Below are 15367 nucleotides of genomic sequence, written 5' to 3' on the forward strand. Positions count from 1 at the left end.
GGTGTCGTTGGCGTAAGAGATGATGTTAAGGTTGTGATGACGCGCGATGGAGGCGAGTGGACTCATGTAAACGTTGAAGAGGGTGGGACTGAGTGAAGATCCTTGTGGTACGCCACAGATGACTTCAGTGGCCTCAGAGTTGAATGGGGGAAGTCGGACTCTTTGAGTTCTCCCAGCGAGGAATGAGGTGATCCAGTCCAAGGCTTTTCCTTGTATGCCGATGCTGCTGAGGCGTTGTATAAGGGTGCTGTGGCAGACTGTGTCGAAAGCGGCGGAGAGGTCGAGTAAAATGAGGGCCACTGTTTCACCGTTGTCCAGTAGTGTTCGGATGTCGTCAGTCGCTGCAATGAGGGCGGTTTCGGTGCTGTGTTTGGCTCGAAACCCGGATTGAGATGGATCGAGGGAGTTGTTGGATTCAAGGAAGGCGGCGAGCTGGCTGTTGACGGCTTTCTCGATGACTTTGGCTGGGAATGGGAGGAGGGATATGGGTCGGTAGTTTTTGAGTTCCGAGGGGTCTGCTGTGGGTTTCTTCAGAAGGGCGCTGAGTTCAGCGTGTTTCCAGCTTTCTGGAAAGGTGGCAGAGTTGAACGAGCAGTTGATGACATCTCGGAGATGGGGTGCGATGATGGAGTCCGCTTTGTTGAAGATGTGGTGGGGGCAGGGGTCGGTTGGCGAGCCAGAGTGGATGGAGTTCATTAGGCAGATGGTGTCTTCAGTGGTGATTGGGTTCCAGGCGCTAAGGTTGTTAATTGGCGGAGTAGGATCTGAAGGGGGTGGGGAGGGTTGAACGCTGGGAGTATTCTCGAAGCTGTTGTGAATGTCGGCAATTTTGTTGTATAAGAAGGAGGATAACGCATCGCAGAGGTCTTGGGAGGGAGTGATGTTGTTAGATGCTGCGGTGGGGTTGGTGGATTCTTTGACGATGTTGAAAAGTTCCTTGCTGTTGTGATTGTTGTTGTCGAGACGATCCTTGAATGCTGATTTCTTGGCGGATCGAATCAGTTGGTGGTGTTTGCGGGTGGCTGCTTTGAGGGTGGACATGTTGTCGGTGGTTGGATTTTTTCTCCATGTTTTCTCCAGGGCGCGGCATAGCTTCTTGGAATTTTTAAGGTCATCATTGAACCAGGGAGCCTTTTTGCTGGCTGATTTGATCTGGTGCTTTTTCAAGGGCGCTAATTCGTCAGCACTGAGGGCGATCCATTGCTTTCATCTGTGGTGGATAAATGGAAAGCATTAGCCTGTCCTTACACTACCACTACAGTGACATCCCTACTTAGGCATTTCCCAGGCAAGATCAGGAAAAAGGTGTCAGCGAGTGAAGACTTCCTAAGACGTGCACTCAGGTTGTGTGGGTCAGGTAGCCAAATCTACAGAGCTCATTCTAAGATGCTCCTTCTCTCTCCTGGGATCACCTTACTTCATCTCCTGACTCCGCCCCAGGGCACTAGCAAAATCACAAAATGCAAAACATGCCCACTGATCACCTCATCTTGCTGGACACTTCCCATAGGTGATTTTCCATGCGGTGTCGGTCTTCCAGCTCCTGGCTTGATGACCTTGATTCCAAGGCCTCCCTCAATGAGAAAGAACACTGGCTCCAAATTATCAGTGGTTCGTGTACATTTGTATTGCATCCTCCCAAGCCTAACTCTCCAAAACAAAAGATGTTATTCTAACTACAAAGATGACTTTGGGGGAGTGGCTTGCCGTGCTGCGGAATGGCTGTTCTGTGAGCGAGCTCCGCCGGCCGGGATAAAATCCTTTCTGGATCCGTACATATACTGGAGACAACCTCTGCAATTATCTCTTCCTTGGAAGCGGAAACCCTGCGGTACTGATCATGTGCTTTTCGACCGCCGGCGATGTGACCATGTTCTGAGCCCCTGAGCGTGGTGGGCGGCTGTCTGGATGGAGGCGATGGAAGCAGAACACGGCGACCTCGACTACTAGAGTCCGAGGCTTTGGCCCACGCAGAGCTGAGTGAAAATCCCTGAGGCACTGTGGAGCGGATCGGCAGGGGGCGAGAGCGGATCCTCTGACTCATCAACATCCTTGTGAGTACCGCTAAGGATGCTGGCCAGAACTTGGGGTGTGGAGCAAGATTCCCACGGCCGGACTGCGCTATCTTGGATGCGGGGGCTGGGAGCCCGGCCGGACCTGTGCAGAAGTGCTGGATGCTGATCCTGCCTACATGGACGTGCCGCTGCAGCGGAGCAAGGGGCTGCCCATCGGTTTTGGGATAATTTGGAGCAGTTTGGGAGCTGAGCGCACGGTTACCGGTGCTGCCCTGGCTGTCCCGTCTGCGCATTCTCTTTGGGAGGCCCTCCAGTGGACTGAGGCACGTGGTGAATCAATGGTCCTTGCTACATGGTACTCAGTAGTTTTGCACTGCCCCAAGATCTCTGATTGTGTGACTTAAGGATTGGCCCAATTGAAATGCCAGCAGTGGCCATACAGGAGGGGTCACCAGGTCGAGCGGCATGGCACACTGCAGAGGAGGTCTCCATTGGCCCTGTCGCTGCTATCCCTACCAGTGCTGTGGTTTGTGGGTTGATCCCCCACACACCAGACTTGGCACATCATGAAGACCAGGTAGGCACTGGTGGTACACTGGGGACTGACATATACAGGCCGATTGTGCTTGTGTGGCACGAGACCGTGCGCTGTTTGTGGAGGGACCATCACCATTGGAGGTGCAGATATTGACGGTTCCCTGGGTCGCTGCCGTGACGTACTAACTGCGGGCTCACCATGGGCAAGCAAAATGCCAAGCAACTCAAAATCAGCTTCAAACATCGTTGCTCGACTAGGCAGATGGAGTTGGACTCGGAATCGGCCACAGGGGGGGGGTCTTCGGAGGGGCCGGTGGGAAATCAGGGATAGGACATTTGCACGCTCATGCTTGAAATGCGTTCTAGCCTTCGCACCATTGATGCTAAACTGGATGCATTAATGGGCCAAATGGAATCTGTGAAGTCCCAGGTTGGGGTCCATGAACACAGACTGGATGTGTTTGAAAATAAACAGATTTACACGAGTTTCAGGTGAAGACGAAAGATCAACTATCGCACATGGACAAGCTCTTGGGTGTGATCCGTGCTAAGAATGAGGATTTGGAGGCGAGGTCACGCCGCAACAATCTACGCATCACGGGAGTACCAGAGATGACAGCAATCACCAAAATGGAGGCGTATGTGGTGGATCTGTTGTGAGACCTATTTGCTGCGCACCTTTCGCCTGTCTTTGCGGTGGAGCTGGCCCATCGGGCCTTAGGCCCCAGACCTCCAGGTGGTGCTCCTCCACGGATTATATTGGCGAGAATATTGAACTATCAAGACTGCGATACGGTACTACGCCAGGCACGTACAATGGGAAAAATAACGCATCAGGGGAGCCAGATCGCCTTTTATCCAGACTTCACCACAGCAGTACAAGCGGCTAGGCGCAAATTCCTACCGGCGAAGCGGATCCTGCTACAGGCGCAGATTCCATATTCATTGCTGTGTCCCGCTAAACTCAAGGTGTCTCATGATGGTTCTGTTCATTGGGATGGGACTGTCACCAGGGGCACTCTTCACATATAGGTTTGTATTGGTGAGATGCGGGGTCATGTTTTGCCTTGGAGACTCGTTGCCTCAACTCCTTTTTCCAAAGTTGTTTGGTTTCTGCGGCTGTGGGGGGAGGTGTATGCTTGTAACAGTAGGTGGCGAGATGGAGACATGTATATTTCTCAAAGAAGCCGCACAATTATTGTTTCATTCTATTGCAGAATTGTCTCCACGCAGTTTCCTGGCCACCCTGCTATAGTAGGGGAGTAGGACGGTATTCAGCTGTCCCCATGGGAGGTTTCTTGACATCATATTGGTTCATGATTTATTGGGGGGGTACTTTTCAACTTGATTAGGGGGTTGGTGTGGGGGAGGGGGCGGAGAAAGTTCTTTATTGTTTTACTTATGTAATGCCATGCAGTTGGTGGAAGCACATAGGATGGAATGTGATTATCATATGTCGTGATGGGCACAGAGATGACATGCAATTGAACTTAATAAACACCATAAGACCAAGGTAAACTGCTTGACATGGAACATAAGGGGGCTAAATGACGGTAGGAAGTCCAGATTGGTAATGCACTATGCACTAGTCACTAGACACAATATCGATTTATAGTCAAAGGGAAATCCCTGGGTGCACACTTAGGTATGAACTTACTCTATTACCATATCTGTCTATCTGGACATACAATCATCTAAATTAGGGAACTACACAAGAAAAATTTAAATTTCCACACTAAAATTCGAACGTTCACAGTCTATTTATTTGAAACATAAAAAACATTTTTTAAACACCAGTTTGCAAATTAAAATTTCAAAGAACAAACTTTGAAAGGGTTTTTTTTTAAACATACAAGTGATCATATCAGTTTACTACAGTTCATTGCATATATACACCGATAAAAAAAAAGGACCAAATATTAAACATCACATTCATGTAAAGTAAAAACAGTTTTTATAAACAAGAATAACATTAGATCACAATAAAAAAGACATAAACAACCCCCTGTTGTGTGGCTAACTGATATCTTTGCCACTCCTAATTGCTGGATCCAAAGGTCATGAATTAATCAAAGAGTGACAGCCCACAGTACCACATATGCGGGCGTATCAGTTGCTCACTAGACCCTGTTTGGATTCTACTTAGAGAAGTGCGTCGACGCGTTTCGGTGCAAGGAACACAGGATACTGTAGCACCTTCCTCAGGACATGCCGTTTCTTGACACCCTGTCTGCAGAAGTATGGGGAAAAGCAAGGTGTAACTATTTTTGAGTATTTCATGGTATGATAACATGATCAGATGATATTACTCAACAGTTATATAATTTCTCCACAAGTATTCTAGTTGTTAACCATTATACTTGTATATTTAGAGTTGTCTATTTTTCTCACTTTCTTCATCCTATGTTATAAAAGAGAACATTTGCTTATTCTGTACACATGTTCTTACTCAACACTTGGGTGTAATTTGCCCAGAAAGAACATGTAGAAACAATCTCATCATGGGTCCTTCAGTTTAACACAGAATAGTATTGGTATGTTTCAAGTCCCTCCGTTTCCATTTTAGTGTGGAAATAGAGGGGGGTCATATCACGCCTTAGTACACTATGTCATACAGATACCTAGACACTGTTGATAGCACTAAATCTTACCGTCTAGATTTAAGGCTGGACTCAACCTCGGATATGGTTTCTTGTTGTTGGGCCTGAATTCTGTATTGAGTTACACTTGTTCCTAGGGTACAAATTACAGTCTCACTATCTGGGTTTCTTAATTATTGTTCCTGTCACGTAGTAGAAAATGAGGTATCTTTACCTTTCAAAAGGACAGGAATTAGTTGAAGGCCTCTTCTTTTTCTAGATTGTAGGTAATGGCTCCTCGGGTTTCCTTGAGCCCGCTATATAGAAGTCTAATGCAAACAGGGACACATGGTACTGTTTAGAGCTAGTACTATTCTTATGTTGTTGTTACCATCTTCTTATTTGGGCACCTCACCCCCTTCTTAAAGCTAATGTGTTTGGTATATTTACCTCTAAATAACTGTCATGGGTGTGGATAGGAGGCTTCTTCGGTCTATGTTTGATACATGCGGCAGCTTCCACTTTTCTTTATCTATGTAGGTATTTATCTCTAGAATCAAGGAGTGTCACGTTAATAATGTTGCGTTGGTTTGACTACTCGACCCCTATAATTAGTACGATCGCCAGTAATTGATTGTCGCATCTTACCTTAAAAAGTTAAAAACAAATCCTGAACGGGCATATATCAGCACGATTTTCTCCGCAAACTGGATATGTTCTGTCAACGATAGATAAGAGGACATATCTGTATATGCACCTGACATATGTTGCAAAGTATTCGTGGTCAATAGATGTCCTATCGTTTACTGGGATTATTTTAACTTTCCTGTATTACCCGATTGTTATGCATTGACATATGGGTAACCGCATATTTGTACAGGTGACGTGTATATCAACAAGAACCCCTTGTGGGTAGATAGCTATAGGGTTTTTTTTATTAACTAAGTTTAATTAGACTTTCTTGCATACTCCTGATATCTATATTAACATTTATTGGACTCCTAATTTGGATCTTCTAGCCGCCACCCCTGCCTCACTATGTGTGGTGGTGTTGGCTCTCCCACTGTCACCCTCTGTTTGTAGGTATGTGTAGTGGTTATATAAATTCCCTTTTAGCTATTGTAATAATTTACTGGCCCTCCATATATCGGGGTTTTGTAGAGATTTATCTCTAAAGTCTTGAAGGGTCATATCTCATTAATGGACAGAGAGTCCCCCCGTGTAATATGTATGGCCCGGTTTTAAAATCTTACCGTTTCGGATTCGTAGGTCGTGCTTCTGCCTCGTTCACTCGTCTGCAGTATCGGTGCACAAAAGACGCTGTATATATACTGATTTAATTACGTTAATTGTATACAGCTGAATCGCGCACATGCGCCTACTTTCGGACAGACGGGACAAGATGTGTCGCCATCTTGGAATGGTGTTCCCACGGTTAGATATTATGGTTGTGTGCCGTGTACTGTTCTGACCGTCGCTTTATTTTTGGGGCATTTGGTCATAGTCCTGCTCTAGAACTTGTTGTAAGGATTACAACTTGTTATATTAATTTGAACATAAATGCGCGTTTAGTTACATCTCTAGCCCGCGCATGCGCAGATTATCAAAAAATCATGCCACTTCATGACGCCATCTCAAGATGGTAATCGCGTTGTTTGTATGTTGTATCTTAGGGCATTTCCTAAAGGCTATGACTATTGGCGTTATTGAACAGTTTCCTTTATTGTATTTTAAATTGATGTCGACTGATTTTCAATTGTCTTTATGCGTTTTCGTCCCATTATTTACTCCATATTTATAAGAATAAAATGACATGTTAAATATATAGCGTGGGAGTTGGAATGTTTTACATTTCTTAAAAACCTCATTGGGATTTGATGGTAAGATGGACAGATGCTTTCTATCTTACTAAGTGGTATTTAATGATACAATAGACGGATGCCCTCTGTCTCAGATGTTACCCGCATTGTAGCCATAAAGTATGTTGGAGTATACTCGCAGGTTTAGGTGTTGTCTTTTCAATTATGGAATATTCTTATTAGTCCTATTTGTGCCCGTTAGATATTTCATCGGACTGGCATCTTCTACTCTCTGCCTATATTTTTATCGCGACGTCTCTGTTAACCTCCTATGTTTTAACTTTCTTCAGATTTCTATCATTTATATTAGCATTTCCCATTCTTCTCTTGAGTTCAGACCGTTTTTGATGGTATTAAATTTTATCAAGAACCATTGTTCCTGTTGTTTCCTCCTAGTTTTTGCTGTTTCCTAGTCTAGTTTGTTCTCTTATCCTCTCTAGGATGACCCATCTTAGGTCCTTCTCAGTATGTCCTTTCTCTTTCCAATGCGCCACCAATGGTGCATTCTCCTTCTTATTTTTAATTGCAGATTTGTGCTCTCCTATTCGTAGCCTCAGTTCTCTGCCCGTTTCTCCTATATATGCCTGATTGCATGGGCACAGGATCATATATATAACGTTCTTGGTTTTACAGTTGTTCAGGGTGACAATTTCATGTGTGGCTCCAAAGAGATGCTATAGATTCCCTCTCTAAAGATACGCGGATAACAATTAAACCCGCGGACAAGGGTGGAGGAGTAGTTATCTTTAGCACTGAGGACTATGATCAAAGAGTGATGACTCTTCTATCCAACGAATCACACTATATGAGAGTATCACAGAACAGACTCAATACCCTAAAAAAAGATGTAGAGACACTGCTTCATCAAGCATTGACAAAAGGAGACTTTACTGAGGAAGAATGGAAGTTTTTACATAATGTAAACCCAAAGACACCAGCTTTTTATGGACGCGGGCTAGAGATGTAACTAAACGCGCAATTATGTTCAAATTAATATAACAAGTTGTAATCCTTACAACAAGTTCTAGAGCAGAAAGGGGGTGGGGTCGCACACTACTCACACACCGGCGGAAGTTGCCCCTAAGGACTCTGGTCATTTGTAACTTAAAGCTCCCTTGAGCAGCGGGCTGACGAGCCTGGGATCCCGCACCTACGCGCCGGAGTGGTACTATACCTGGCAGATATTGGCAGCCATCGGCGACCCCAGAACACTGCCTATCCCTGCTGACGAGGGTTGAAAACCAGAAACACGTGTCCAGGGATGGCGAAGACAGCGAAGATAGCAAGATCGAAAGATGATGCATCGCGAACACTCTACTACAATGACCAGAGTCCTTAGGGGCAACTTCCGCTGGTGTGTGAGTAGTGTGCGACCCCACCCCTTTTTGTAACTTAAAGCTCCCTTGAGCAGCGGGCTGACGAGCCTGGGATCCCGCACCTACGTGCTGGAGTGGTACTATACCTGCCAGATATTGGCAGCCATCGGCGACCCCAGAACACTGCCTATCCCTGCTGACGAGGGTTGAAAACCCGAAACACGTGTCCAGGGATGGCGAAGACAGCGAAGATAGCAAGATCGAAAGATGATGCATCGCGAACACTCTACTACAATGACCAGAGTCCTTAGGGGCAACTTCCGCCGGTCTGTGAGTAGTGTGCGACCCCACCCCTTTTTGTAAGTTCTAGAGCAGGACTATGACCAAATGCCCCAAAAATAAAGCGACGGTCAGAACAGTACACGGCACACAACCATAATATCTAACCGTGGGAACACCATTCCAAGATGGCGACACATCTTGTCCTGTCTGTCCGAAAGTAGGCGCATGCGCGCGATTCAGCTGTATACAATTAACGTAATTAAATCAGTATATATACAGCGTCTTTTGCGCACCGATACTGCAGACGAGTGAACGAGGCAGAAGCACGACCTACGAATCCGAAACGGTAAGATTTTAAAACCGGGCCATACATAGGACACGGGGGACTCTCTGCCCATTAATGAGATATGACCCTTCGAGACTTTAGAGATAAATCTCTACAAAACCCCGATATATGGAGGGCCAGTAAATTATTACAATAGCTAAAAGGGAATTTATATAACCACAACACATACCTACAAACAGAGGGTGACAGTAGGAGAGCCAACACCACCACACATAGTGAGGCAGGGGTGGCGGCTAGAAGATCCAAATTAGGAGTCCAATAAATGTTAATATAGATATCAGGAGTATGCAAGAAAGTCTAATTAAACTTAGTTAATAAAAAAAAAACCTATAGCTATCTACCTACAAGGGGTTCTTGTTGATATACACGTCACCTGTACAAATATGCGGTTACCCATATGTCAATGCATAACAATCGGGTAATACAGGAAAGTTAAAATAATCCCAGTAACTGATAGGACATATATTGACCACGAATACTTTGCAACATATGTCAGGTGCATACACAGATATGTCCTCTTATCTATCGTTGACAGAACATATCCAGTTTGCGGAGAAAATCGTGCTGATATATGCCCGTTCAGGATTTGTTTTTAACTTTTTAAGGTAAGATGCGACAATCAATTACTGGCGATCGTACTAATTATAGGGGTCGAGTAGTCAAACCAACGCAACATTATTAACGTGACACTCCTTGATTCTAGAGATAAATACCTACATAGATAAAGAAAAGTGGAAGCTGCTGCATGTATCAAACATAGACCGAAGAAGCCTCCTATCCACACCCATGACAGTTATTTAGAGGTAAATATACCAAACACATTAGCCTTAAGAAGGGGGTGAGGTGCCCAAATAAGAAGATGGTAACAAAAACATAAGAATAGTACTAGCTCTAAACAGTACCATGTGTCCCTGTTTGCATTAGACTTCTATATAGCGGGCTCAAGGAAACCCGAGGAGCCATTACCTACAAACTAGAAAAAGAAGAGGCCTTCAACTAATTCCTGTCCTTTTGAAAGGTAAAGATACCTCATTTTCTACTACGTGACAGGAACGATAATTAAGAAACCCAGATAGTGAGACTGTAATTTGTACCCTAGGAACAAGTGTAACTCAATACAGAATTCAGGCCCAACAACAAGAAACCATATCCGAGGTTGAGTCCAGCCTTAAATCTAGACGGTAAGATTTAGTGCTATCAACAGTGTCTAGGTATCTGTATGACATAGTGTACTAAGGCGTGATATGACCCCCCTCTATTTCCACACTAAAATGGAAACGGAGGGACTTGAAACATACCAATACTATTCTGTGTTAAACTGAAGGACCCATGATGAGATTGTTTCTGCATGTTCTTTCTGGGCAAATTACACCCAAGTGTTGAGTAAGACCATGTGTACAGAATAAGCAAATGTTCTCTTTTATAACATAGGATGAAGAAAGTGAGAAAAATAGACAACTCTAAATATACAAGTATAATGGTTAACAACTAGAATACTTGTGGAGAAATTATATAACTGTTGAGTAATATCATTTGATCATGTTATCATACCATGAAATACTCAAAAATAGTTACACCTTGCTTCTCCCCATACATCTGCAGACAGGGTGTCAAGCAATATGTACAGAAGCCGGTGACCCCAAAAGAAACTGCATGTCCTGAGGAAGGTGCTACAGTATCCTGTGTTCCTTGCACCGAAACGCGTCGACGCACTTCTCCAAGTAGAATCCAAACAGGGTCTAATGAGCAACTGATACGCACGCATATGTGGTACTGTGGGCTGTCACTCTTTGATTAATTCATGACCTTTGGATCAAGCAATTAGGAGTGGCAAAGATATCAGTTAGCCACACAACAGGGGGTTGTTTATGCCTTTTTTTATTGTGATCTAATGTTATTCTTGTTTATAAAAACTGTTTTTACTTTACATGAATGTGATGTTTAATATTTGGTCCTTTTTTTGATTGGTGTATATATGCAATGAACTGTAGTAAACTGATATGATCACTTGTATGTTTTAAAAAAAACCCTTTCAAAGTTTGTTCTTTGAAATTTTAATTTGCAAACTGGTGTTTAAAAAATGTTTTTTATGTTTCAAATAAATAGACTGTGAACGTTCGAATTTTAGTGTGGAAATTTAAATTCTTCTTGTGTAGTTCCCTAATTTAGATGATTGTATGTCCAGATAGACAGATATGGTAATAGAGTAAGTTCATACCTAAGTGTGCACCCAGGGATTTCCCTTTGACTGTTTGTCACTGTACCCTGTTCCCTGGTGATAGTGGGGTACTCTCTCTTCAGATATCTACATTATCGATTTATGCCTGCTCCAAGAAACTCACTTACACGCCCAAACATCTTCGAAACTTAAAAACAAGAGGTGGGGATCCACTTTCACGTCGGTCTATTTCAATTACTCCCGTGGGGTGGTGGTTTTGGTTAGGCGCGGTCTTGACTGGAAAGAGAGGGCGACGCATATAGATCCTGATGGCCGGTTTATCATTTTGCTGGGAACACTGAGTGGTATTTTAATGACCTTGGTTGCGGTGAGTGGTCCTAACATAGACTCCCCTGGTTTATTTCAGTATCTCTGAGCCAATGTTAAAGCAACTGGATGTACCACGGTTCTGTGGGGAGGGGACTTTAATGCCATTTTAAATGATGAATGCTGCTCTGGGAGGCGTTTAAGGTGGTAATTAGAGGACAGCGTATTTCTAGGCAAGCAGGTGTCCTTAAGGCCATTAGACTCACATTGTGCAATATAGAGGCTCAAATAAAAGACCTGGAGTCGCGCATATGTTCTGATGGCGAACCTACCTTAATGACTGAGCTAAAAACTAAACTGTTGGATTATGAGGAAGCGCCACAGAGGTAAGTGAAATTTCTTGGAAAATATGGGGAGGCGCGCACATATGGAGAGGGAGACAGACTGGGATGGACGCTTGCTGGCATGCTTAGAGCCCCACGGTCCACTGCATATATTCCGAACTAATTGAGAAGGAGAGCGACATCGTCAGGAGTCTGTTGGCTATACTTCATGAATTCTCGGCTTTCTATGCCCACTTATACACGGCCACACAGACTGAATGTCCGGAGGGCATGCAGGATTTTCTAGATTCCGTGGCATTGGTTTGGTTTAATGACCGGCACCGGGAATATATGCATCTACCATTCACAGTAGGCAGTCCGGTTTTAGGTTTAAACCTATGATAACTGATAAAACCCCACCGGAAGGGAAATAGTCCTCACTGGTGTAAACATATAAACACTGAAACCACAAACTAAATGCCATTCAAAGAAAGTAAAAGGAGAGTGAAAAGGTAATTTTGATTTCTTCCTGAAGGGGCCAATACAATGTAACTTTGTTATATAAGGTATCAGTAAGAAAGACTGGGCTAACATTATTCTGCTTGAGTTTTGTTGTTTAGGGATGTCACAAAAAAATTGTTTCTTCTTCCTTTCTTCAGTTTTGTGGTCTTTGGTCTAAAGATTCAGGAGTTAGAAGCATGTTTTAGGTGTTGTTTATTTATTTTATGAACTGTAGAGAATCAGGAAATATCAAAATCATATTTGATTTCTTGGCTACGTTTGAGTCTTTCACTGATAGGAAAAATGTAGGTTTCATTAGAATATTTCCCAATATGAACCATCACATTTACCCACAGAGAATGGGTAAAAACCCTTGATACATCAGCCCCTTTTTCTAGTGAGTCAGTATTGATAGTAGGTGAATTGCCAAACACCCCAGGCTTTAAACATTCAATGCAAGGTATAGTAACAGGTATATGTGAAAAGAGTGCAGTCACAAAGCATCTGGGATACTGGTAGAAACACAACACCCGACTTTTGGAAAACATGGAACACAGTGTCACTTGGAATGCTGCTGCAAAAAGTTCTTACCATGTTCAACAAAAATTGGAGTGATTTTGTTCGTATTTGCAGTGATTCAGTTACATATATGAAAAAGTTGTGTGATGACCTGTCAAAATCGATACCTGAGCTAAAGAGCTTCCCTGTAAGAGATCCTTGCCACTTGTTAGATAGCACACTGAAAGCATCTTTACAATCTTCAGAGTTAATGAAGAATGCTATTGACTTTTTCGTCCATTCTGGTGAACTGTTTTGTTATGCAAGGAAACTAAAACGCAAATATCTCTCTTGTTGTGCTTTGTGTGCCATCAAAGAAAGAGTCTTCCCACCTGTGTCACTTAGCTGGTGTCTCTCAGTCCTAGAGGCCATGAATGCTATATTATCCATGTGGCAACCGTTTACAGAACTTTTGCTGAGTGATGATGCCAAAGGCAAGAAATGTGAGGATCTTTGGTCACATATTGATAGTGATTTGAAAGAAAGTACACTCTACAGCACTCTTAGATTTTTACAGGAAAGCATGATTGCTGTAGTGGACCTAATTAAAAAACTAGAGTCTGAAAACACCCTTGTCTACCAAGTGTTCCACATAATTGGTGTAGATGTGAAACATCTCCTTGAGAGTAGGCTGGCAGGCACTTTTAATGACTTTGACACTGCAACATATTCCATGTTCGAGTGCTTGCCACATGGTAAGAAAAGAAATGTTGAGGAGCAATTCAGGAACTTTTATTTTACAATGTATGTCAAATAGCCCTTCACCAACCATTTCATTTAAAGTCAATAAAGCCTCACTGTGGTACTCTGCACAAGTTATAGGTCCCTTCCGTAAAGGGAAATTTCTCCAGTTTCAAAAGTGCTGCCTCATTTGTGACAGCTTCAATACCTCTGAGGGTATATACACCCAGTTCAACGCATATGTTGCAGAACCTGTTGCAGAGAATCACAATCTTCAGGTGCACCAGTATTGGCATAGAAAACTATGTCAGTGGCCAGAGTTAGCAAATTGTATACTGGCTATTTTGGTGTTTACTGTCTCAAGTGCCAATCTTGAGAGGGCCTTTTCACAGATAAAAGTTTACATGGGAAGGAAAGAGCGAGCATGCATGACCAAAGACTCACTGAAGAAGAATTGTATGGTGAACCACGATAAGATTGATTTGTAGAAATGTATTTGGACCTCATTTACTTTGTACATACACTACCTATATACCATACACTATGAGTGTAGAAAGCAAGCGATAATAAAAGCAAAAAGTTCCAAAAACACTGTTTCTGTTGTTTTTAATGGTGCGAAAATGTGTAACCACTGGTAACCACTGTTTTTTTATGGTACTTAAATCACTTGAAAACACTGGAAATAAAACACCTGAAAAACAGAAACTAAAAACAGGAAAGCCTAACTATAGGCGAAGTTGCATTTGTCCCTTCTACCCTAAGGGACCCCTGTGTAGGCCAATCAACGGCCCTATTACATTCTGCCTACAACTTCTTATGGACCGCCACCTTAAATAACATATCACATCTTCACACAAGACTTTTGAAATGGTCACAATCTGTTCCATCTGTGAATACCACTTATCGGGATTCTCTCTTAGTTTTGGGAGTGAGTTTGTAAAATGGAAAAGGTCTGATCATGACCACTGGACATGAACATATGCTCCTTCCTGTATTTGCCTCAGAATATACCCCTTTTCCATCCCTCCTGTAGCTCCTTTCTCATCTTCCTTACCACTCTTTTTTCTTCATTTTACATTGGCCTTCTGGATCACATCTCTTTGAATTTTGTCAATCCCACTCCATAGCTTGGAGGTGTGCCAGGGGGATTCTGCGACTGTCCTGATGTTAGTTACCACTGGAGATGTGGCACTCAGTGCAGTGGCTACCACATTATGCTAAGGAGTTATTCTATAAAAGCATCCTCTTGCTCACTCTCTAAACCTGTCTCCTTTTTAGATTTCTCCTTCTCCATCTCTTCACTTTCTATCAAGGGATAGGTTCTAATAGCCTCAATGATTACCTCGCTCCATTTTTCTGCCTTTCCTGATCCTGAACGCTTCTCCATTAATTATCCTTATTGCGGATTTTTAATTCAAATTCTTTCCCTTTTTTTTCACTTACCAATTACTCCCAAAGACTTAAGGCTTCAAATAGCGTGGGCCGGGGCTGAAGTTTAATTTGCATTCTTCTCCTCAAATTCTCTATTGTAGTAATAAGGAAGATTCCGCTTAGTCTATCATAGTTTTCCATCTTTGGATGTATATTCGTTCTATTGGATGAGCCACATGCACATGTGAAACATTTTCTTGGCCTCCATTTCGCTAGCAGGTGTGCCTTCTGAGGGAAACTTCACCTCCTTTTTTAAATCTTTCTCCTTTTTTTAACTAGGGATTTCACACACAGTTAAGTTCTCTGTCACTCTCTGTTCCAAACTCTCATGCTTTCCTCTCTACTATGGTTCACTATCTGCCCACAAATACCAGCGCTTCCCTGTCAAAGGTTACCCTATCACAGTGAGGCTATGGATTCCACTAGCCAATCTCTGCATGACATTCTGATGAGA

This window comes from Lissotriton vulgaris, chromosome 2_1, assembly GCF_964263255.1.
Source record: "Lissotriton vulgaris chromosome 2_1, aLisVul1.2, whole genome shotgun sequence".
Taxonomy (NCBI): domain Eukaryota; kingdom Metazoa; phylum Chordata; class Amphibia; order Caudata; family Salamandridae; genus Lissotriton; species Lissotriton vulgaris.